Source organism: Megascapheus bottae, unplaced genomic scaffold (genome assembly GCF_031878675.1).
Source record: "Megascapheus bottae isolate mThoBot1 unplaced genomic scaffold, mThoBot2.hap1 HAP1_SCAFFOLD_142, whole genome shotgun sequence".
In the NCBI taxonomy this organism is placed as follows: Eukaryota; Metazoa; Chordata; class Mammalia; order Rodentia; family Geomyidae; genus Megascapheus; species Megascapheus bottae.
Genome location: NW_028327685.1, coordinates 254624 through 278518, shown reverse-complemented (window position 1 = coordinate 278518; position 23895 = coordinate 254624). Strand labels below are relative to the sequence as shown.

General features: G+C 42.6%; 1 pseudogene; it reads right to left on the bottom strand.

Moving 5' to 3' along the window:
* Window positions 1-11232: 11232 nt before the first annotated feature.
* On the bottom strand, window positions 11233-23623 carry LOC150039521 (uncharacterized; annotated as a pseudogene).
* Between the last annotated feature and the right edge of the window lie 272 nt (window positions 23624-23895).

Sequence of the window (23895 nt, the reverse complement as noted above, 5' to 3'; positions counted from 1 at the left end):
ACCCCAGGCCTCGGACTGGAGACTGACAGGCGGGCTGGCGCTAAAACCCAACACCCCACAAAAGAGGGCGGAGGTGTCCCTGCTACCACCCACCCAACAGGTTCCTCTCCCAGGCCTTTGACCAGAGACTGACAGGCAGGCGGGCGCTAAGACCCAGCACCCCACCAATGGGGGCAGAGGTGTCCTAGCTCACCCGCCCAACAGGTTCCTCTACCAGACTACTGGATCTGGAGAGTGAGGGGTGCTGAGACCCTGCCTTCCAAAAGCGGGTGGGGTGTCCGGGAGTTGAGGAGCCAGTATGGGTCCCCCTCAAATCTTGAGCTGGGCACCCTCCAGCTGGGAATTCCAAGCAAGACAGCACCAAGGGGCCCCCCACAGTCACAGACTCTCTGACAAAGGTTTGAAGATTTGAAGGTTTCAGGACTCCAAATAGGCAAGATCCTAGAAGGAACTCATCTAGACATATGATAGTAAAGACACTAGACCTAAATACCAAGGAATTGATCTTAAATGCTGCAAAAACAAAGAAAGAGCTATACTACAATGGGAAAATAATTCAAATTACAGCAGATCTCTGCACGCAAACCCTAAATGCAAGAAAAGCTTGGAAAAGCATCATTGATGTCCTGAAGACCAACAACTGCCAACCCAGACTGATATATATAGCAAAACTAGCATTTACATTTGAGGGAGAAACAAGAATATTTCACTCCAAAGAAAAGCTTTATGAATACGTGCACACAAAACCAGTGTTACAAAAAATATTAAGTGCCGGGGCCAACCGGCAGCAAACCAGGGTTCGCAGATTGGGGTTCCTGAAATAGGGGGCAAGGACTAGGAAGAAATAGAAGAGAGACAGACACACCGGGTCCGGGATGTCCGCAGTCCAGGTAAAGACTGCCGCGTTTATTTTTTACTCCGCTTCTTCCCTCCTTGAGACCCAGGGAACCTCCAGGTGTTACATTCATATGGTAAATCTCAAGTCATTTAAACAGAATAAGGCCAGAAAACAATAAGACAATAAAGCCATTGTCTGATGCAAATCAAGGTACAGTTTGATTCCACTCTGGCTCCCAACATATCCCCCGTTTTTATTTTAAAAGAAACACAAGTGCAATTTTTACTCTTTTCTATACCTCTAATTTATCCTGTCACATTTTCCAAAAATGACTTTGGTCCCTTCGTCTAACGGGGATTGATGGGCGGAGATTCAGCTTCTGTGACTTCTTCAAGCTGACTCAGGGGCGTTGTCTCTGTGCTTGATCAGGGACCTTAAGAAGCCTAGCCTGTTTTATCAAGGGGTTGCAAGGATTAGATATTAGGAACAATAATTTACTCCAAACTAGAGATCATATTTAACATTTAACAACTGCACAAACCATCTTTGGCTACAATAGTGTAGCTTACATAGCACCCATTTGCAAAGGCTTTTTCTTGATTGTCTGGGTAACTAAATTTCTGCAACCTTAACAATGCTTCAGTTGTCAGATCTAAACAGATTAATAGAGACACAAGCCTCAGATCCACAAACTTTTCCTGAATTTGTGGCTGGTGTCAAAAAAAAATAAATAAAAATTTCGCTCAATTAGGACTTTAAACTACCCACTATCACAGAAGATTGACAAGTTCCTGCCCAGTTATGAAAGGCACGGGCATTAGTAAGGCATGCTTACAAACTATTCTATGACCTCCCGGCTCTGATTAATTTGATTGGCCAAGCACAAGTGACTAAGATCTGACACCATCTCTGCCATCCAAGCAGAGGCTTTCGTGTCCCAGTAGTGTCTCTCCACACAGGGATAAACATGCCATTGGCATTTCACTTTGTTGGTTGCTGTATTTGAACTCAGGGTCTGGGCGCTGTCTCTCAGCTCTCCAGCTCAAGGCTAGCACCCTGCCACTGTGAGTCCTGAGCTTGGTGCTTGAGTGCTTCCTCCCAGCTTTTCAGCTCAGAGCTAGCACTCTGCCACTTCGAGCTCCAAAGCAACTCTGTCCCAGCATCCTGCTGGCAGATTACACACCACAGTCTCACAGGGACTTTGCTTTGCCCGGGCCGGCTCAAAACTGCGGCTTTCAGAACAATGAGTCCTACAAAAGGCCACTATACTCCAATTGAAGCCACAAGGTGGTCAACGCGGAAATAGTCTTTAAGCATAAGCTTACCTGCAACTTGGTGAGGGTCAAACTTACATCTGAATGAGAATCTGCTGTCCTCCATGGGCCTGCTGGAGATGGCTATAAAGTAACTTACAATAGCAATTAAGCAACCATTTTGGTAGTCCTAATTTTCCTTGTTTCTTTTTATGAAACAAAACTTTAGGACAACTTTACTTTTAAATTTTGTTCAGAAACCATTTCTACTTTTCTTTAAAACTTTTACACTTTTTAACTAAAACTCTTATCACTTTGGTCTTTATTTGCATTTGAAAAACCTTTAAGGCTGAAGGAATTCCCTTTGCCTCCAGGCCCTCTAGGGCCTAGGTCACTCCCTTTGCCTTTGAAGAGACTTTTTGTATTATTCGGCAGTTTAGATTATTACTGCCTAGAACTCCATCAACAGTTTAAACTCAAATAACAGTTTTTCCCTAATGCAAGAATTACAAACATCAGTGCACCAAAAGTTATCATCAGACTTCCAGTGTCAGTCTGCAAGAAAAGACAGATAGACAAAGTTTCTGACATTAATGAACAATTTTACATTTAAATCTCTAAAATACATGTCTCCAAACTTTAAAGGTAATAAATCCCAAGTTCCCTAATACCTCTGGGTTAAACAGGATACAATGTTTACAATGTAAACAGCTCTAAGTATTACAAAACCAGATTTTTTTGAAGTTTTAAGCTTAGATTTACCCAATTGTCTATGTGTTTAAGTATAAATTTATCCATTGTTTTATACAGCATGCTGACAATTTAACCTTGAACATGTTCACTCACTCATTCACACACATTCATACTCAAAGATCATAAAGCGCGCAAAATTAATATCGGCCGTTCATTTTCCGGAAGTGTGTGTCAAGAGAGTTTTGCCAATTTTACTCTTACAGATGAGAACCAGGTTCAAAACAAAACTTTTTGCAAGGCAACTTAGCTGGAATTTATTTCTCCAGGGCTTGTTACAACTGCAGACATGGGGGAGCGGCCATGCTAGGCCCAGAAATGTTCAAATAAATAACAAGGATGTGTGCTTGAGTACACACAGAAAAACCATAAGGATCCATACTTAGAAATGGTACCAATTTTAAAGACAAAACTGGACAAGGAAAAATATGTAACACGAATAAGACAGAGAAACGGAGACTTTTAAATAATCAGACATTGACATATAACAAGAAAATTGGACTCAATCAGATACACTTAACACAAAAAACATGAGCTCAAATGAATGTTTTCACCAAACAGTTATTTTTAGATTTAGACATGTCTTGCTGGTGGGACTCTCAGGTATGACTTGTTATCGACAAGAAACTCAGAAGGGGAGGGGGGGTCAAAGCGTCCCTTGACCACCCAGGCCTCTGTTTTAGGCCCACAGTGCACCTTTTCAAACAAACAAACAAAAATAAAATAAAATAAAATAAAACGCAGACATACAGGGGAATCGGCCGACTTCTACTTACCTCTGGAGGCCTTTGCTTTTCACCTGGGCATCTTTTACAAAAAAGGTTATTAAGAAGAGGAATGGTAAAGACAAAATAATGTCACATATTAAATTGTGTAGAGTCAATGAATATGTGAGAAGGTCCCTACATAATAGTAAAAGGAGGAGAAACACAGCTCATATGAATGTGTGGAACAAGTGGATCAGTAGCAGTCCCAATTGACATGCACAAATAACTCAGGTCCTTCCCATGTCGCAGGATGCACCACTGAAGGGTTGGGGGTGTAGGCCCAGTAAGTCGCTGCTTGGATGGCCACTGTCACTCTCCACGATCCGAACGCAGGGTTCAGGCAGCCAGCGGGCGTCATTTTCTCCTTGTGAAAAAACACATACATGCCCTCGCCCCCAGGTTAGAACAGGATCGGGTCCATGCCAAGCACCAGTTAGGGGATCCTTCCACTTTACTAAGGCAAAAGCACGCTGCTCTCTTTTTTCCCAGAATCGCTGAGCAGAAGATAAATTATTTGAATCCAAATTCAAAAATTTAAAACAAATAAAGCATGATTAAGTATATTCACAGGGGTAGCGGGATACGACTCTCCTTTCTGTATTTTAGCAATTTGATGTTTTAATAATCCATTAGCTCTCTCCACGATGCCTTGACCTTGAGGATTGTAAGGAATGCCTGTAATATGAGTGATGTTATAGGAATGGCAGAAGGATTGAAATGCTCGGCCTGCATAGCCAGGGCCATTATCTGTTTTTATTTGCAAGGGAATCCCCATCACAGCAAAGCATCGAATGCAGTGAGAAATACAATGTTTAGTGGCTTCCCCAGCAAGGGGGGTGGCCAAGATAAAATTAGAATAAGTATCTACAGTAACATGAACATATTTTAATCGGCCAAATGATGGAACATGTGTGACATCCATCTGCCAAATATGATTAGAAAGCAGTCCTCGTGGATTTATACCTAAATGGGGGGCTGGTGAAAAAGGGACACAGTTGGAGCAAGTCTTAACTATTTGTCGTGCTGCTTCTCTAGATAATTTAAACTGTCAGCGCAAGTCTCGACGGTTTTGATGGTGGATGGCATGTGACTGCTTAGCAACTTCAACCTGACTTAAGTAAACTCTGGTGGCAGAGTCAGTAACCGCATTGCCCTCACTTAAAGGGCCAGGAAGATTAGTGTGAGCTCGAACAAAGCCAAAAAAACAGGGGTGGTTGCGAGAACAAAGCAAAGATTGTACTTGGTGAAATTGGGTCCGGATATTGGAGTTAGTAGTTCCAATAAAGGGAACAGTTTCTATGACTTGAAGAGCACGAATTACATATTGACTGTCTGAGTATAAGTTAAAGGGCTCGTCTTGTAACAGGACGAGTGCTTGTAAAACAGCCTCTAATTCCACCTCTTGGGCAGAGGAAAAACCCGTAACCCAAGATTGAGTTTTCCAATTAATGGTCAAAGCAGCCGTTCCATTAGAGGATCCATCTGTAAATACCAAAGCGGCAGAAGATAAAGGCGAGGCCTGTACTAAACTATAGAAACGTATGACACGCAGCAAATTGGAGAAGTTTGTTAGACGGGTAGTGTTGCAAAATTTTTCCCGTATAATTGGCCCAAGCAATGGCCCAAGGATCGCAATGGGCGAATAGCCAATCTTGTTGTTGTAGATTATATGGGACACAGATAAAATGAGGTTCCTGACCTAAATATTTACGGGAATCCACTCAGCACATATGTATCAGATTAGCTACCAATTCGTAGTAGGGGGTCAGCACTTTGCCGGGTGTTGATGGTAGATAAAGCCATAAAAGTGGGCCATCCTGCCACAATACAGCAGTTGGGGAGTGAGAAGTAGCTAAAATGTAAACTCCCCATGGTTTAGAATAGTCACAATAGGTCACTTGTTGCTGGGAAATTGCCTTTTCTACAATTTGGATGGCCCTCCTGGCGTAAGGATTTAATTCACGTAAGGATGTAGGGTTGGTATCTCCTTTTAAGAGATCAAAGAGGGGTTTTAACTCTCCTGTGGAGAGCTTTAGATAAGGCCGAAGCCAATTTATATCTCCTAAGAATTGCTGAAAATCATGAAGAGTTCTTAAGTGTGAAGTTTTTAATTGTATTTTTTGGCTTTTAAAATAGTGTGGGCCGAATATATGGCCTAGATATGTAAAAGGGGGGTGTTCCTGAACCTTTTCAGCTGCTATTATAAGGCCAAAGAGGCTCAGATCTTGCTTTAGTTGTCCAAAGGCTTGTCGTACGACGATAGGGTCAGAACAAGCCAACAAGATGTCATCCATATAATGAACAATATAAACAGAAGAAAATTTTTCATGAGTGGAAGAAATGGCTCTAGCTACAAAACTTTGACATAAAGTTGGGCTATTTGCCATGCCCTGTGGAAGCACAAGCCAGTGATATCGCTTCATGGGTTCTTTATAATTAACAGAGGGGACGCTGAAGGCAAAGCGCTTACAGTCTTGAGGCGCCAGGGGTATAGTATAGAAACAATCCTTCAAATCTATAATAATCTTATAAGTATCCTTTGGGATTGCCATGGGTGAAGGCAGGCCCCCATCAGTTCCATGGTGGCGTTCACTTTTCTCAAATTCTGTAACTGCCTCCATTTACCTGACTTTTTCTTTATAACAAAAATTGGAGAATTCCATGGAGAGTTAGAAGGGGCCACATGTCCCAAGTCCAGCTGTTCCTGTACCAGCTGCTGTACTGCAATGATCTTTTCTAGTGAAAGAGGCCACTGTTCAACCCATACCGGTTCTTCAGAGAGCCAATTTATGGGATCAGCATGAGGGGCAGGACAAACAACAGCTCCCGTTAAGGAATACCCTAATCCTTGTCTCGTAGGGTGAGACTGGGGTTGGAGTGGCTCTAGCTCCCCCTGTGCTGCTTGGCCTAGTCCCCTAAAGGGGAGGAGGCCTTGATCCAGTAACTGCTTAGTGACCGCAGCACTAGGACTAAACATATACACTCCCATTTTTTCCATGATATCACGACCCCATAAATTAATTAGCAGATGATCCAGGACAAATGGCTGAAAATGACCAGAGTGCCCTTCCTTATCTCTCCAAACAAGGATCGCACTGCTCTGCTGTGGGTCAGTTGCTTGCCCAACCCCCTGTAGGGAAGTCATAGAGGTTGTCAGGGGCCATTGGGCTGGCCAATGTTTTTTAGATATCACAGACACATCTGCTCCAGTGTCTAATATTCCTTTAAAGGGCTTTTCTTGTATAAATATAGTCATCTCAGGCCTCTCTTGTTTTATGCTTTGTACCCAATAGATATCAGAAGATCTAAATCCTCTCTGTCCACATGGGGAATTAGCAGTCTCCCCGGGAGGTAAAGGCACAGTATTAGTTGTGCTAATTTTTGACCGGCTGGGATTGATACCACGTGTTTCGGGGCAGAGGCCATAACTTTGATTTCTCCAGTAAAATCCTGGTCAAGTTTGCCAGGTGTAATCTGTATCCCTTTAAGGGCTGAGCTACTTTGCCCTAAGAGCAATCCAGCCACTCCCAGGGGAAGGGAACCGAAGACCCCCGTGGGGAGAGCTTGTGTCCCCATCTCTGGGGTCAATACTGAGCAAGTGGAGGAACAGTGGTCCAATCCTGCACTGCCTGGGGTGGCACGGAGGAGGCTGGAGACTGATTTTGGGGGGTTGTTAGAAGATGTACTTGTGGCTGAGAAGAGGGAGGGACTGCCCCATGGTTTTGTGGGGCCAGGGGCTGGCCCCTTCTCCAGTTTCCCGAAAACGGGCGGCCATTGCGATTTGTTGCTGACTTGCAATCTTTAGCCCAGTGCTTCCCTTTACCACAGCATGGACATGTGCCAGGTGATTTTTCTCTCTTTAACCTGGCCTGGCGTGGGCATTGCGTCATCCAATGTCCTATTTGTCCACAAGAAAAGCAACGCCCTGGGGGTCTACCATCCTGAGAATGCCGCTGACCTCTATATTTTAGAAACTCAGTAACAGTCTTTCCTTGAGGAGTGGCGGCTAAAGTAAGGCCTTGTACATGGGAGGGTCCAATATCAGCACACAGTGAAATAAAGTCTGTGATTCCTCCCTTATTCCTATGGGGTCTGATAGCCGCCTGACAGGCGGCGTTGGCATTTTCATAGGCTATGTGTCTAACTATAATCTTCCTTGCATTCTCATCTTGTACTAGGCGGTCTGCAGTCTCCATTAATCGAGACAAAAATTCTATATAAGGTTCATTCGGTCCCTGTTTAACTTCTACTAGATTTTTTGTACGATTGAAATTGCGTAACCTTTTCCAAGCCTCTCTCGCCGCAGCATTTATTTGTAAATAGGCCTCCTTTGCATAACCCAATTGATCTTCGGTGTTTTTATAGGTTCCCTCTCCTAACAACTGATCAACAGTGTAAGGCAGGTTCTTAGACCTATTTGTTTCAATTTTAGCCCGACACTGTGCAGTGAACTCTGTCTCCCATAATAAGTACTCTCCTGCACTAAGGCATGCTCTGGCAAGCCGCTTCCAGTTATTTGGGCATGCAATACCAGCACACGCGGCCTCCAATATTACTTGAGTAAAAGGGGCAGTTGGCCCATATTGGGAGCAGGCACTCTTTAAATCCTGTAATAGTTTAACAGGAACAGGTTGATGGTATACTTGTTCATCATGATCAACTAAACTAGGGAAGCATCGAGGCCCTGAAATATCTTCCCTCTCTCTAGCAGCCTGAGTCAGGTTTAATTGCGATGCACTGTGCCTGGTTGTAGTGCCTGTTAAAAGGGACTTGTTGCTAGGGCCTTTAGGCTTGCCTAAAGGTTGAAAAAGGGATTGAGGCCGTAAGGCTGTAGCCAGAGGCGGTGGGTGTGAGGGGTAAGGTTTAGAATCAGACACCAAAGTGGCCTGAGGGTCATATTTCTTTCCTACTTCTGGGGGGGTCTCTCCTCCATCCCCATTTTCGATAGAAAATGTAGCATTTCTTCTAACTTCTTCTCCATCGTAGCCATCCGGCCCTCCATCGACTCATCATAACTTTCCTCCTTGATATTCAAACCTGAATTCTGATACTCAATATCTAGTGGTTGTTGTTCCCTTTTCAAGATCTCACTTAGACTCTCTTGGGCTGCGGCATATGGCTCAGCCTCAGGTTTTTCAGAAGGGTCCTTTAACTCATAAATTTCCCTTAATTCAAGATTAAGTTCAGCATTCTCATGTTGAGGATCTATGCATTCACTTACTAAATTCCATACATTATAATAGCCTCTACTGGGGTCTTTTCGGGGCCATATACGTTATAATATTCTTGAATTCTTTTTCCTATCCGCTGCCAGGTTTTTTGGAATTCCTCCTCTATAAACCTCGGGCATGCCTCCTCGACAAACTGTAGGAAGCTCTGAAGCACCCCTTTTTCCACCCACGTTCCGTGGGCTTCAAGTAGGCCTGTTCAGATCGGTACATATGACCTATGGCTATTAACTTGACCCATAATTTTTACTCCTGACTATACAATCTCTTAAGATCCTCTCTTAATAGTCCTACGATGTGTTACTCACCACAGGGAGGGGTCCTTCACCTTCGTCCCAGATTTTCAGGGTCCCTGTTCGGGCGCCAGTTGCCGGGGCCAACCGGCAGCAAACCAGGGTTCGCAGATTGGGGTTCCTGAAATAGGGGGCAAGGACTAGGAAGAAATAGAAGAGAGACAGACACACCGGGTCCGGGATGTCCGCAGTCCAGGTAAAGACTGCCGTGTTTATTTTTTACTCCAGCTTCTTCCCTCCTTGAGACCCAGGGAAGATCCAGGTGTTACATTCATATGGTAAATCTCAGGTCATTTAAACAGAATAAGGCCAGAAAACAATAAGACAATAAAGCCATTGTCTGATGCAAATCAAGGTACAGTTTGATTCCACTCTGGCTCCCAACAATTAAGTAGTCGAGAACAAATTGTAGAACATCAAGAAGCCCCATCAAGAAGCAAATATCTATAATTCACTAAACACAAAAGGGAGAAAAAAGAGAGAAAGAAACTTAGAAGTAAAAATAAATAACGACAATGGACAATGACTACTTCTCCATAATCTCCCTAAATGTGAATGGGCTGAACAATCCAATTAAAAGACACAGAGCAGCAGACTGGTTTAAGAAACACCAGCTATCTATATGTTGCCTCCAAGAGACCCACCTCACTGCCAAAGACAGAAACAAATTCAAAGTGAATGGATGGAAACGAATTTTCCACTCCAATGCACCACGCAAAAAAGCGGGAGTAGCAATCTTAATCTCCGACAAAATTAACTTCTCAGTAAAATCAGTACATAAAGATAGAGATGGCCATTATATATTAGTAAAGGGTACAATCCATGCCCATAATATTACTGTTATAAATATTTACTCCCCCAAAACGGGAGCACCCAAATTCGTCAAACAAACTCTCTTAGAATTACAGAACAAGATAGACTCAAACACAATCATAGTGGGAGACCTGAATCCACCACTCTCAACAAATGTCAGGTCAACTCAAAAAAATTAAGCAAAGACACCATTGACTTAAACGACACCATAGCCCAGCTGGCCTTAACAGATATACACAGTCTTCCACCCAACAGCGAAACTTTTTGCATTTTTCTCAGCAGCACATGGAACACACTGCAAAATAGATCATATAATAGTTCATACAGAAAACTGAAGCAGATACAAGAGGACTGATATAATCCCACGCATTCTATCAGACCACAGTGGAGTCAGACTAATTCTGAACAATGCAGTCAAAGTCAAAAAACATTCAATCACATGGAAACTGAACAACACACTTCTGAATAACTCCTGGGTAACAGATCAGATCAGAAATGAAATTAAAAACTTCTTTGAATGTAATGACAATCAAGAAACATCACAAAGGAACTTATGGGACACCGCAAAGGCAATTCTAAGAGGCAAATTTATCGTACTAGGAGTGCATATTAAAAAGAGAGAAGAAGAGCATGTAAATAACCTAAAAAAACCTGAAACACCTACAGGAGCAAGAAGAAGTTAATTCTAAAACAATTAGAAGGACAGAAATAACAAAAATATGATCAGAAATATCAGAGATTGAAATAAGATATACTATACACAAAATTGATAAATCAAAAAGTTGGTTCTTTGAAAGAGTCAACAAAACAGACTCCTGGCAAGATTAATCAAAGAAAGGAAAGGGGAGACTCAAATAAACAAGATTAAAGACCCCACGGGAACAGTCACAACTGATTCCCAAGAAATTCAGTCCATAATGAATAGCTACTACCAGGTCCTATATTCAAAAAAGAAGAAAATCTAGTAGAAATGGATGATTTCTTAAATAAATATAGGCTACCCACATTTAACAACGATGAGGTAAACAAATTGAACAAACCAATCTCTTACAATGAAATTGTGGAAGCAATCAGGGCAGGATACAAAATTAATCTTCAGAAGTCAGTAGCCGACAATACACAAACAGAAGATCAAATCAGGAAAATGATCCCATTGGCAATAGCCCCCAAAAGAATAAAATACTTAGGAATATACTTAACCAAAGATATAAAGGAATTATTCAATGAAAACTATAAAAGCCTAACGAAAGAAGTTAAAGCGGACATTAGGAAATGGAAAGACATCCCTGCTCATAGCTAGGGAGAACCAACATATTGAAAATGGCTATACTGCCAAAATTGACATACAAATTCAATGCAATCCCCATCAAAATCCCAAAGACATTCTTTACAGAAATAGAAGATATAATCTAAAGATGCATATGGAACAAGAAAAGACCTAGAATAGCCAAAACAATTCTAGGCAAAAACAGCAATGCTGGTGGTATTGCAATACCAGACTTCAAACTCTACTATAGAGCCATAATAACAAATACTGCATGGTATTGGCAAAAAACAGACCAGAAAATCAGTGGAACAGAATAGAAGACCCAGAAATAGAACCACATACTTATAGGCAACTTATATTTGACAAAGGAGCAGAGATATACAGTGGAACAAACACAGCCTATTCAATTATTGGTGCTGGCAAAACTGGGCAGCCACATGCAGAAAACTAAAAATTGACCCTAGCCTTTCGCCATGCACAAGCATTAACTCAAAGTGGATCAAAGACCTCAACGTCAGATCGGAAACCTTGAAACTGCTACATGATAAAGTAGGAGAGACACTGGAACTCATAGGTACAGGCAAAAGATTACTGAACAGAATCCCAGGGTCACAACATATAGGAGAGAGACTCGATAAATGGGACTACCTAAAAGTAAAAAGTTTCTGTACAGATTAAAAACATAGTTGCAAAAGTAGAGAGACAGCCAACCAACTGGGAAAAGATATTCACCAACAATACATCTGACAAATGCTTAACATCCAATAACTACAGGGAACTCAAGAAACTAATTCCTCCCAAACCCAATAAACCATTCACTAAATGGGCAAGGGAACTAAAGAGAGACTTATCAGAAGAAGAGATTAAAATGGCAGAAAAGCATATGAGAAAATGTTCATCATCTATGGTCATAAAGGAAATGCAAATAAAAACAAACCTAAGATACCACCTTACCCCAACAAGAATGTCCAAGATTTTGAACTCAGACAATGACAGTTGCTGGCGGGGTTGTGGAGAAAAAGGAACCCTACAACACTGCTGGTGGGAATGTAGACTAGTTCAGCCACTCTGGAAAGCAGTGTGGAGGTTTCTTAAAGAATTGAAAATAGACCTTCACTACGATCCCGCCATAACACTTCTGGGCATCTTTCCTGAACATCATGACCCAAGATATTATAAGGACACCTGCTCAGCTATGTTCATCTCTGCATTATTCACAATAGCCAGGTGATGGAAACAATCCAGATGCCCTACTGCAGATGAATGGATACAGAAAATGTGGTGTATATATACACAATGGAATTCTACATAGCCAAGAGGCAAGATAAAATAATGGCATTTGCAGGGAAGTGGATGAATCTAGAGTGAATCATGTTGAGTGAGACAAGTCAATACCTAAGGAACAAAAGGCGCATGGTATCCTTAATACGTGGCTATTAAATCCAAAGAGTACAAGAGCAAGGACTCAATAACTGCATACCCAAAGCTACTGCTATACCCAAAGCTATGGAAATATAAACATAACTATATAGACATAAAAACCTATGACTCCATAGACATAATATTTTATTTCATAAATTAATATGTTTCTATGACATACAAGCGCTTAGCCTAATTTTGATTACAGACAGACAGACACACAGACACACAGACAGACACACAGACAGAAACACACACAGACAGACACATAGACACAGACACATAAAGAGACAGATACATAGACACACAGACACACAGAACACAGAAACACAAGGACAGACAGACACACAGAGAAATACACAATCACAAACTTACAGACATACCCACAGACACACAGAGACATATAGACACACAGACACACACAGACACAGAAACACACACACCCATACACACACAAAGAGACACAGACAGACACACAGACATAAACACAGACAGACACACACACAACTACACAGACAAACACACATAGAGACTCATAGACAGACACACAGACACTCACAGACAGACATACAGAGTCATAGACACAAAAACACACAGAAACACACAGACAGACAGACAGAAAAACACATAGACACACACAAACACACACAGACAGACGCAGACACTTACACACATAGGCAGACATACAGAAACACACACGGATGAACAGACAGACAGACAGACAGACACACTCAGACACACAGAGAAACACCCACACAAACACACAGACACAGACACACACAGAGACACAGAGACACACAGATATAAGCCCAGACACCCAGACACCCAGACACCCAGACACCCATACTCAGACACACAGACACACACACAGTTATACACAAATGTACAGACAGACACAGACACAGATACACAGACCCACATACAAAACCAAAGAGAGACATAAGACAAACAGACACACACACACAGACACACAGATAGACACAAAGACACAAACAGAGACACACACACAGACACAAAGATACACACACACACACAAACAGACACACAGAGACACACACAGACATACAAAATAGCCAACACAGACAGACAGACAGACACAAAGATGCACAGACAAGCAGACGCACACCCAGGCACCCAGACAAGACACAGAAACACAAACACAGACAAACAGACACACAGACACACACACCCAGACACACATAAAGACACACATGGACACAAACTTCCAGACACACACAGACACAAAGACACGCACAGACACACAGTCACACAGACACACAGAGAGACACACAGATACACAAACAGACACACACAAAGACAGACACACAGATACACACAAACACAGAACCACAGATAAATACACAGACACACACAGATAGACACATAGACCCATACAAAGACACACAGATAGATGAAGAGGCACACAGACATACCCATGCTCACACAGACACACAGACACACACAGACACACACAAATGCAGAGAGACACACACACAATCACACACGTAAAGATACACAAACAGACATACAGAAATACACAGACACACACATAGACACAGAGACAGACACCCAGACAGAAATAAAACACACACAGAGACAAATACAAAGACACACAGACACATACACACACAGACGCACAGACAGACACACCCAGACACATAGACAAACACCCAAACAAACACAGACACACACAGACACACAGGCACACACAGACACACATACAGACACATGGACACATAGACACACACACAGAGATAGACACAGACAGACATACACATAGATACACACACACTGACACACAAACAGACATATGAGACAACCACACAGACACACAGACAACCACACAGACTCACACACATACAACCAGACATACACAGACAGACAGACACACAGACACACATGCTGCACAGAAACACAGACATACACAGACAGACACACAAAACAGAGACACACAGATAGACAAACATACTGAACAGACAGAAAACAGACGAATATAAAAAGACACACAGACACACAGACACAGAGATAGAAAATACTAGACACACAAATACCCACACAACCACACAGACACAGAGAGACACATAGACACACACACATAGACACACACATACATAGACACACAGACAGACACATGGACACACACACACACACATACTGATACACACAGACACAGACACACAGACATAAACCGAGACACCCAGACACATATATACAGAGACACACACAGACATACAGACAGACACAGACACGGATACACAGACACACATACACACATACGCAGACAGACACACATACAGACACACAGAAAGACACAGAGATGCACACACAGAAACACACAGACATACACACAGACACACAAACACACATACACACATACACAAACATACAGACACACAGGCACACATAAACAGACATACACACAGATATACACACAATAACACACTCTGACCCACAGACAGAGAGACACACACAGACACAATGACAATCACACAGACAGAAACGCAGACACATAGACACACACAGAGACTCACACACAGACACAAAGACACACACACACAGAGACACACACAGACAGACAGAGAAACACAGACACGCAGACACACACAGACACACATACTGAGAGACAGAAAAACAGATACACAGACACAAATACAAAGACACACAGACACCCACACCCCCACACACAGACAGACAAACTAGACACACAGACAAATACCCACACAAACACACAGAAACACAAACAGACACACACGCATAGACACATAGACAGACACATGTACACACACACAGACACAGACAGACAGACACACACATACACAGACACGCAGACAGACATAGACGCACAGAAATAAACCCAGACACCCAGACACACAGACACAGACACAGAGACACACACACACACACAGATGTACAGACAGACACAGACATTGATATACAGACACATATACACAGACACAAAGACAGACACACATATACACATACGCAGACAGACACACACACACAGGCACACAGAAAGACACACAGACGCACACACAGAAACACATACAGACCAAAGACATCCCACACACAGACAGACAGACAGACACACACACAGACACAAACATATATAGACAAACACACAGACAGACAGACACACAGACAGACACAAAGACACACAGACACACAGACAGACATACAGACACACAAACACAGACAAACAGACACAGACACCAGACACACAGACAGACACACAGACACAGAGACACAGACACAGAGACACAGACACCTAGACACAGACACCAGACACACAGACACACAGACACACACAGTCATATAGATGAACAGACACAGAAACAGACAGACAGACACAAAGACACAGAGGCACACACCTAGACACAGACACAAGACAGAGAAACATAGAAGTAGACATCAGACACACAGACACACAGAGATCTACAGACATACACACAGACACAGACAGACACACAGACAAACATAAAGACATACAAACAGACAGACACACAATCACACACAGTGATACACACAGAGACACAAACACAGACACAATAGTCAAACAGACAGACACGCAAACACATATACAGACACACACAGAGACACACACACAAACATACAGACATGCATAGACACACAGACAGACAGAGAAACACACACAGACACGCACACACACAAAAACACAGATACACAGACACAGAAAACACGGATACACAGACAGACACACAGAAACACACAGACAGACACACAAGTACCCAGACGTACAGACATACAGAGACACAGATGTTGGAGTCCATTGCTTTCAGCCTCCTGAGGAAGTAAGATTATAAGATGGCACCGGGCAGCTCGCTAATGAGTCAGTACTTGCTGACCAGGAAGTTTCTTTGCATTTGTTGATTTGTTTCTTCCGTGCATGTGGATAGAGTGGATCGCTAGATTTCTTCCAGGTTTGTTTGCTGCTTTGCAGATGACCTTTACTGCGATTGGCTGCTTAACGATATAAATAGTGTGGGGTTTGCGGGGAAGAAGAAGGGAGAAAAGATGGAGAAGGGAGAGGAGAGAGGAGAGAGGCAGAGAAGAAAGGAGAGAGAAATAAACGACCTCTGCTTGCAGCGATTTGAGTCTGTGATCATTCCCAGTATGCCTCCGAAGTGACGTGTCGTTGCGGCGGGCATCAACACACAGACACACACACAGACATCCAAACAGAGAGACACAGATGCACACACAGATGCACAGACACACACACACAGACACACACAGACACAGACAAATACTCATAAACACAGACACACACACACACAGACAAACAGACATACATACATCCAGACACACAGACAGACACACAGACACAAACACACAGACAGACACACATATAGAAAAACCTACACAGAGACAGACAGACATACACACTGCCAGATACAGAGACACATAGACAGACACAGATAGACACACAGACACACACATGGACACACAAAAAGACACAAAGACACACACAAAAACACACAGGCACACACACATAAAGATACACACACACAGACACAAAGACAGAAAAACAGACACACACAGACCCACAGACACAAATAAACAGATACACTGACATACACACACAGACAGACACACTCAGACACATAGACACTCACACAAACACACAGACACACACAGAGACACACGTACACAGACATACATGCAGACACACACACAGACACATGGACACACACACAGACAGAGACAGACTGACAGACACAAACACACACACTGACACACACACAAACACACATATGGACACCCAGACACACACACTACACACAGACAGACAGACACACAGACACAAAACCAGATACTGAGACATACAGATACAAACACACAGACACAGAGACACACAGATGTATGGACAGACACAGACAAATATACACAGACACATGTACACAGACACAAAGACAGACACACAGACAGAACCACAGACACACACAGATATAGACACACACAGACACAAAGACACTCACACACAGACAAAAAGACAGACACAGACACAGAGAAACACACAGACATACAGACAAGCAGACACACACCCAGACAACCAGACACTCAGAGACAGAATCACAGAAACAGACAAACAGACACACACAGACACACACAAACACAGAAACACAGACAGATACACAGAGAGACACACAGATACACAGACACACACAAATAGACACATGGAGACACACAAAGACACACAGACAGACACAGAAACACACAAACAGACACACACATAGACACACAGAAAAACACATAGACACACACAAAGACACTCAGACACACACAGAGACACACAGAAACACACAGATACACAGACAGACACACAGACAGAAAAATAGACACACACAGACACAAATACACCGACACACAGACACACACACAGATACACAGAGAGACACACAAAGATACAGACACACACATACATAGACACTTACACAGACACATGGACACACATACACATAGAAACAGAGACAAACACAGACACACTCACTGACCAAAAAAACCCAGACACACACAGATACCACAACAGACACACACACAGAAACACAGATAGACACACAGAAAAAAACGACATTAACTCAGACACTGAGACACAGACACAAACACACAGACACAGAGACACACACATATGTACAAAGAGACACAGACACAGATACACAGACACACATACACGGACACAAAGACAGGCAGACAGACAGACACACATACACACAAACATACACATAGATACAGATACAAAGACACAGACACACAGACAGACAAACACACACACAGACATACAGACAATCAGACACAGATACACAGACAAAGAGACACAAGAACATACAGACACACAGACATACAACCAGACACACAGACACAGACACACAGATACAGACATCAGACACACAGACATACACGGACATACACACATACAGACAGACACACATAAACAAACATACAGACAGACACAATGACACACATACACAGACAGACACAAAATCACACACACACTGACATACAGAAAGACACACAGACAGAGAGACACACACAGATACACTGACTGACACAGACAGACACACATACAGACACACAGACACACACAGAAACACAAACATAGACAAACAGACACAGAGACACACAAAAAGACACACAGACACACAGATGGCCAGACAGACAGACACACAGACAGGCAGACACAAACACAGACACGCAGACACACACACAGACACACAGTCACACAGGCAGACAATCCGACATGAAGACACACACATAGACACACAGACACACACCGATAGACACAGAGACAGGCACTGACAGAGGAGAAACACACACAAACACAGACACACACAAACACTTATACACAAACAGCCAAAAAGACATACACAGACAGACACATAGACACAGACTCAGACATATACAGACACTCAGACACAAACACAGACACACACAGCCAGTCAGGCAGACAGATGCACACACCGTCAAACAGATACACACAGACACAATCAGACACACAGACATACAGACACACACTCACACATAGACATACACACAGAGAGACACACAGTCAGACACACAGACGCACAGAGACTCACACAGACATAGACAAACAGACACAGACACACCGACAGACAGACACAAATACACTGAGACAAGCAGACACATATCCAGACAGACAGACACACAGACACAGACACAGACACAGACACAGATATGCACAGACATACAGACATATAGACATACACACACAGACACACAGAAAGACACACAGACACAAACATAGAAACAGAGCGATAAACAGACAGACACCCAGACACACACAGACAGACACATAGAGACACACAAGACACACAGATACACAGAAACACAGACACACAGAAACACACACACAGAGACACACAGACACACACTAAGACACACACACACACAAACACAGAGAGATTGACACACACAAACACACACACATAAAGATACACACACACACAGAAACACGGACAGACAGACAGAAAAACAGACAGACACACAGACACACAGACACACAGAAATACAGACACAAACATAATCACAGACTCACAGACACACAAACACAAGGATACACACACACAGTCACAGAAACACCCACAGACACACAGACAGACAGATAAAATGACACTCACAGGCACATAGACAGACACACAGGCACACACACGGACGCACATACAGACACACACATTCCTCCCTAAACCTTAAAATAAGTGAGGGGCGAGGATTTCATGGTAGGCATTAATCTGAGAGGGGAGACAGAGGCCCTGATCCTTAGAAAGGAGGCATGTTGAACAAGAAGCAAGACACACTAGCTGATGTGTCTGTCTTTTTGCTGAGGATGCCAACTTATCGGGCGCGTCCCGCCCCACAGGAGCTCAGGAAACAGCTGTGCGGTGGTGGTGGAATCAGGCAGGGCAGAATATGTGGCAGCAGCTTCACCTCTCAGGAACTCCAATGGAATGTCACACCTCCTGCTGGATTGCCTGCAAATTTCTGCGCAAACTGGTTAAAGCAGCTTAACCTAAGGCCTGGCTTCAGTGAATTCTCCCCAATGATTCCCTGGTCCCTTTATGTAAAGAGGATTGATGGGAGAAGATTCGTCTTCTATAACTTCTTCAAGCTGGCTCAGGAGCGTTGTCTCTGTACTTGACCAGGAACCTTAAAAAGCTTAGCCTATTTTACCAAGGGGTTGCCAGGATTAGCTATCAGGAACAATGATTTGCTCCAACTAGATCATATTTGACATTTAACAACTGCACAAACCTTCTTTAGCTACAATAGTTTAGCTTACTTAGCACCCATTTGCAAAGGCATTTTCCTGATTGTCTGGGGAACTAAATCTCTGCAACTTTAAACAATGCTTTAGTTGTCAGATCCACAAACTTTCCTGAATTTGTGGCTGGCGTCAAATCAAACTTTACTCAGTTAGGACTTTAAACTACCCATTATCACAGATGATTGACAAGTTCCTGCCCAGTTTTGGAAGGCACAGGCATTAGTAAGGCATGCTTACAAACTATTCTATGACCTCCCGGCTCTGATTAATATTGAATGGCCAAGCACGAGTGACTCTAGGATCTGACACCATCTCTGCCATCCACGCAGAGGCTTTCTGCATCTGGATACTTCATTGTCCCAGTAGTGTCTCTCCACACAGGGATAAACATCCCATGGGCATTTCACTTGCTTGGTTGCTGGACTTGAACTCAGGGTCTGGGTACTGTCCCTCAGCTCTCCAGCTCAAGGCTAGCACTCTGCCACTTTGAGCTCCAAAGCAACTCTGCCTCAGCATTCTGCTGGCAGATTAGACACCACAGTCTCACAGGGACCTTGCTTTGCCCGGGCTGGCTGGAAACTGCAGCTTTCAGATCAATGAGTCCTACAAAAGGCCAAGTTACTCCAATTAGAAGCAACAAGGTGGTCAACTCAGAAATAGTCTCTAAGCATGATCTTACCTGGAACTTGGTAAGAGCCAAAGTTACATCTGAATAAGGATTGCTGTCCTTCTCCATGGGCCATCTGGAAATTGCTATAAGGAGACTTTATAAGAGCAGGCTAAATAGCAATTAAGCAATCATTTACACTTTTTAACTTAAACACTTAACATTTTAGTCTTCATTTGCATTTGAAAAACCTTTAAGGGCTCAAGGCACTCCCTTTTCTCCAGGTCTCCTTGGGCTCAAGGAACGCCCTTGGACTTCAGGCCTCCTTTTAGAAGAGGCATTTTTTTCTTTCTTTCTTTCCTTCAGTTAAAATTGCTGCCTAGAACTCCCACAGTTTAAACCCAAATATGTTTTTCCTTAATGCAAGAACTACAAACATCATCAGTGTACCAAAAGTCTAAGTCTGGACTTAGTTTCCTCCTTTTTCTAAGATACATTCAATTGCAATCCAGTAACATGAAACCAAATCATACAGAGATAAACCTTTAAACATTCCTTTAAAATACTAATTACATTATCCACATTTTACCATCAGATTTGCAAGAAAAGACAGACAGGCAAAATTTCTGACGTTAATGAACAATTTTACATTTAAATCTCTAATACATGTTTCCAAACTTTAACTTAAAGTAATAAATCCCAAATTCCCTAACACCTCTGTGCTAAACAGGATACAATGTTTACAATGTAAACAGCTGTATGTATTGCAATACCAGATTTTTAAAATGCAGATTTCAGGATCTTTAGAAAAATACTTTTTACCAGTTTTTCTTTAAAACAATGCAATAATACTTTTAAGACATAGGAAACATTCAAACCTAATAATTTTCTTGAAGTTTAGACTTAGATTTACCCAATTCCCTTTGTGTTTCAAATATGAGCTCAACCATTGTTTTATACAGCATGCTGAACCTTGAACATGTTCACTCACACCCATTCGTACACACATTCATACCCAAAGATCTTAAAGCGCGCAAAATTAATATCGGCCGTTCATTTTCCGGAAATTTTAGTATCGAGGTGTTTTTTGTTGTTGTTGTTGTTTTTGTTGTTGTTTTTTCAAAGCTTATTCTTGGAGGTGACAACCAGGTTTTGTTGTTGTTGTTGTTGTTTTTGTTTTTAAACAAAGCTTTCTAACAAGGCAACTTAGCTGAAATTTATTCTTCCAGAGCTTGTTTCTGATATCAGGCATATTACTTTTTGGAGATGAAGGTTGGGTGGGAGTCTTAAACCTAGGAGAACTAAGACAAGTCTGTGTCCTGTCACCAAGTGTCTCTAGACTGTCACTTCAGCAGGTTGTAGGAAAAAGGAAACTGAACGAAGCCTGCAGCTGCTTTGTCTGGCCTCTGCTCACCTCAGCTGCAGCGGATTGGATGGGGCCATACCAGGCCCGTGTGGAGCCAAAACTTTTTACTTCCCAGAAATATTCAAATAGATAACAAGGATATGTGCTTGAGTACACGCAGAAAAACCATAAGGATCCATATTTAGAACTGGTACCAATTTTAAAGACAAAACTGGACAAGGAAAAATATGTAACACGAACAAGACAGAGAAGAGACTCCTAAACTTTTGATGGCATGCCTGGCCTTAAACTACCAGCTGGCAGATGGAGTCCATCCTAACACACCTAACAAAAGGCTCTGAAACAAAATCAGACATTGACATATACTCAATCAGATATACTTAACACAAAAACACGAGCTCAGGCGAATGTTTTCACCAAACAGCTATTTTTAGATTTAGACATGTCTTGCTGGTGGGACTCTCAGGTATGCTCTGTTATCGACAAGAAACTCAGAAGGGGGGGGGCGGGTCAAGGCGTCCCTTGACCACCCAGGCCTCTGTATTATAAAAATAAAACAAAACAAAACAAAACAAAACACATACAGGGGGTCGGCCGATACTTACCTCTGGAGGCCTTTGCTTTTCACCTGGGCATCTTTTAAACGTTAATGTCCTTAGGAGCTGATGAGTTAACTTGCTTAATCAATCTCTCGGGCAGCCATCTCGGTGCTGATTGTTTTTGATCCAGGACACAGGCTGAACCGCGTCCCCAAATGAGTACTGGATCTGGACCATTCCAGTTATTAGTGAGGGGGTCTCGCCACATCACCATAGGCGGAGACGTATCTGGAGAAGGGTGCCAGTGGCGGTCTGCAGCCAAATGATCGTTATTATCCAAAGTCAGAAAATTTAACACAAAGAGTGCATGACTTAATCGATCACGGGGGGAAGCAAAGGATAAAGAAGTGGATTTAAGCCGCGTAAGCCAAGTTTTTAGCGTTTGATGGGCTCCCTCAACAATTCCTTGACCTTGTGGGTTATAGGGGATTCCTGTAATGTGATTAATGTGAAGCGCTTCACAAAACTGTCTAAATTTTGCACTAACATAAGCAGGACCATTATCTGTTTTAATTTTAACAGGTTTTCCCAGAACAGAAAAGGCTGTGACAAGATGTGAAATAACATCCTTTGTGGCTTCTCCCGAATGAGGGGGGGCAAAAATGAAACCACTATACCTGGGCATCTTTTACCAAAAAGGTTGTTAAAGGAAAACCACTGTTTCTAGAAAAAGCAATCTTATCTCAATAGCATAAATATACAAATTGTTAGGAATTGATAAAAGACTTGGGAGCCCTGGTCGGGTCATTCCCATGGGCATACTGCAGGGAGATCATGAAGAAACCTGTATTTGAAACTTGTATTTGCCTGATCCTTATTAATTTTAGTAGCTCCAATTGTTTTCCCGGCCAATAGGTCATTGCTCCACCCACAGGGCGGGGGGCATGCAATTAGACT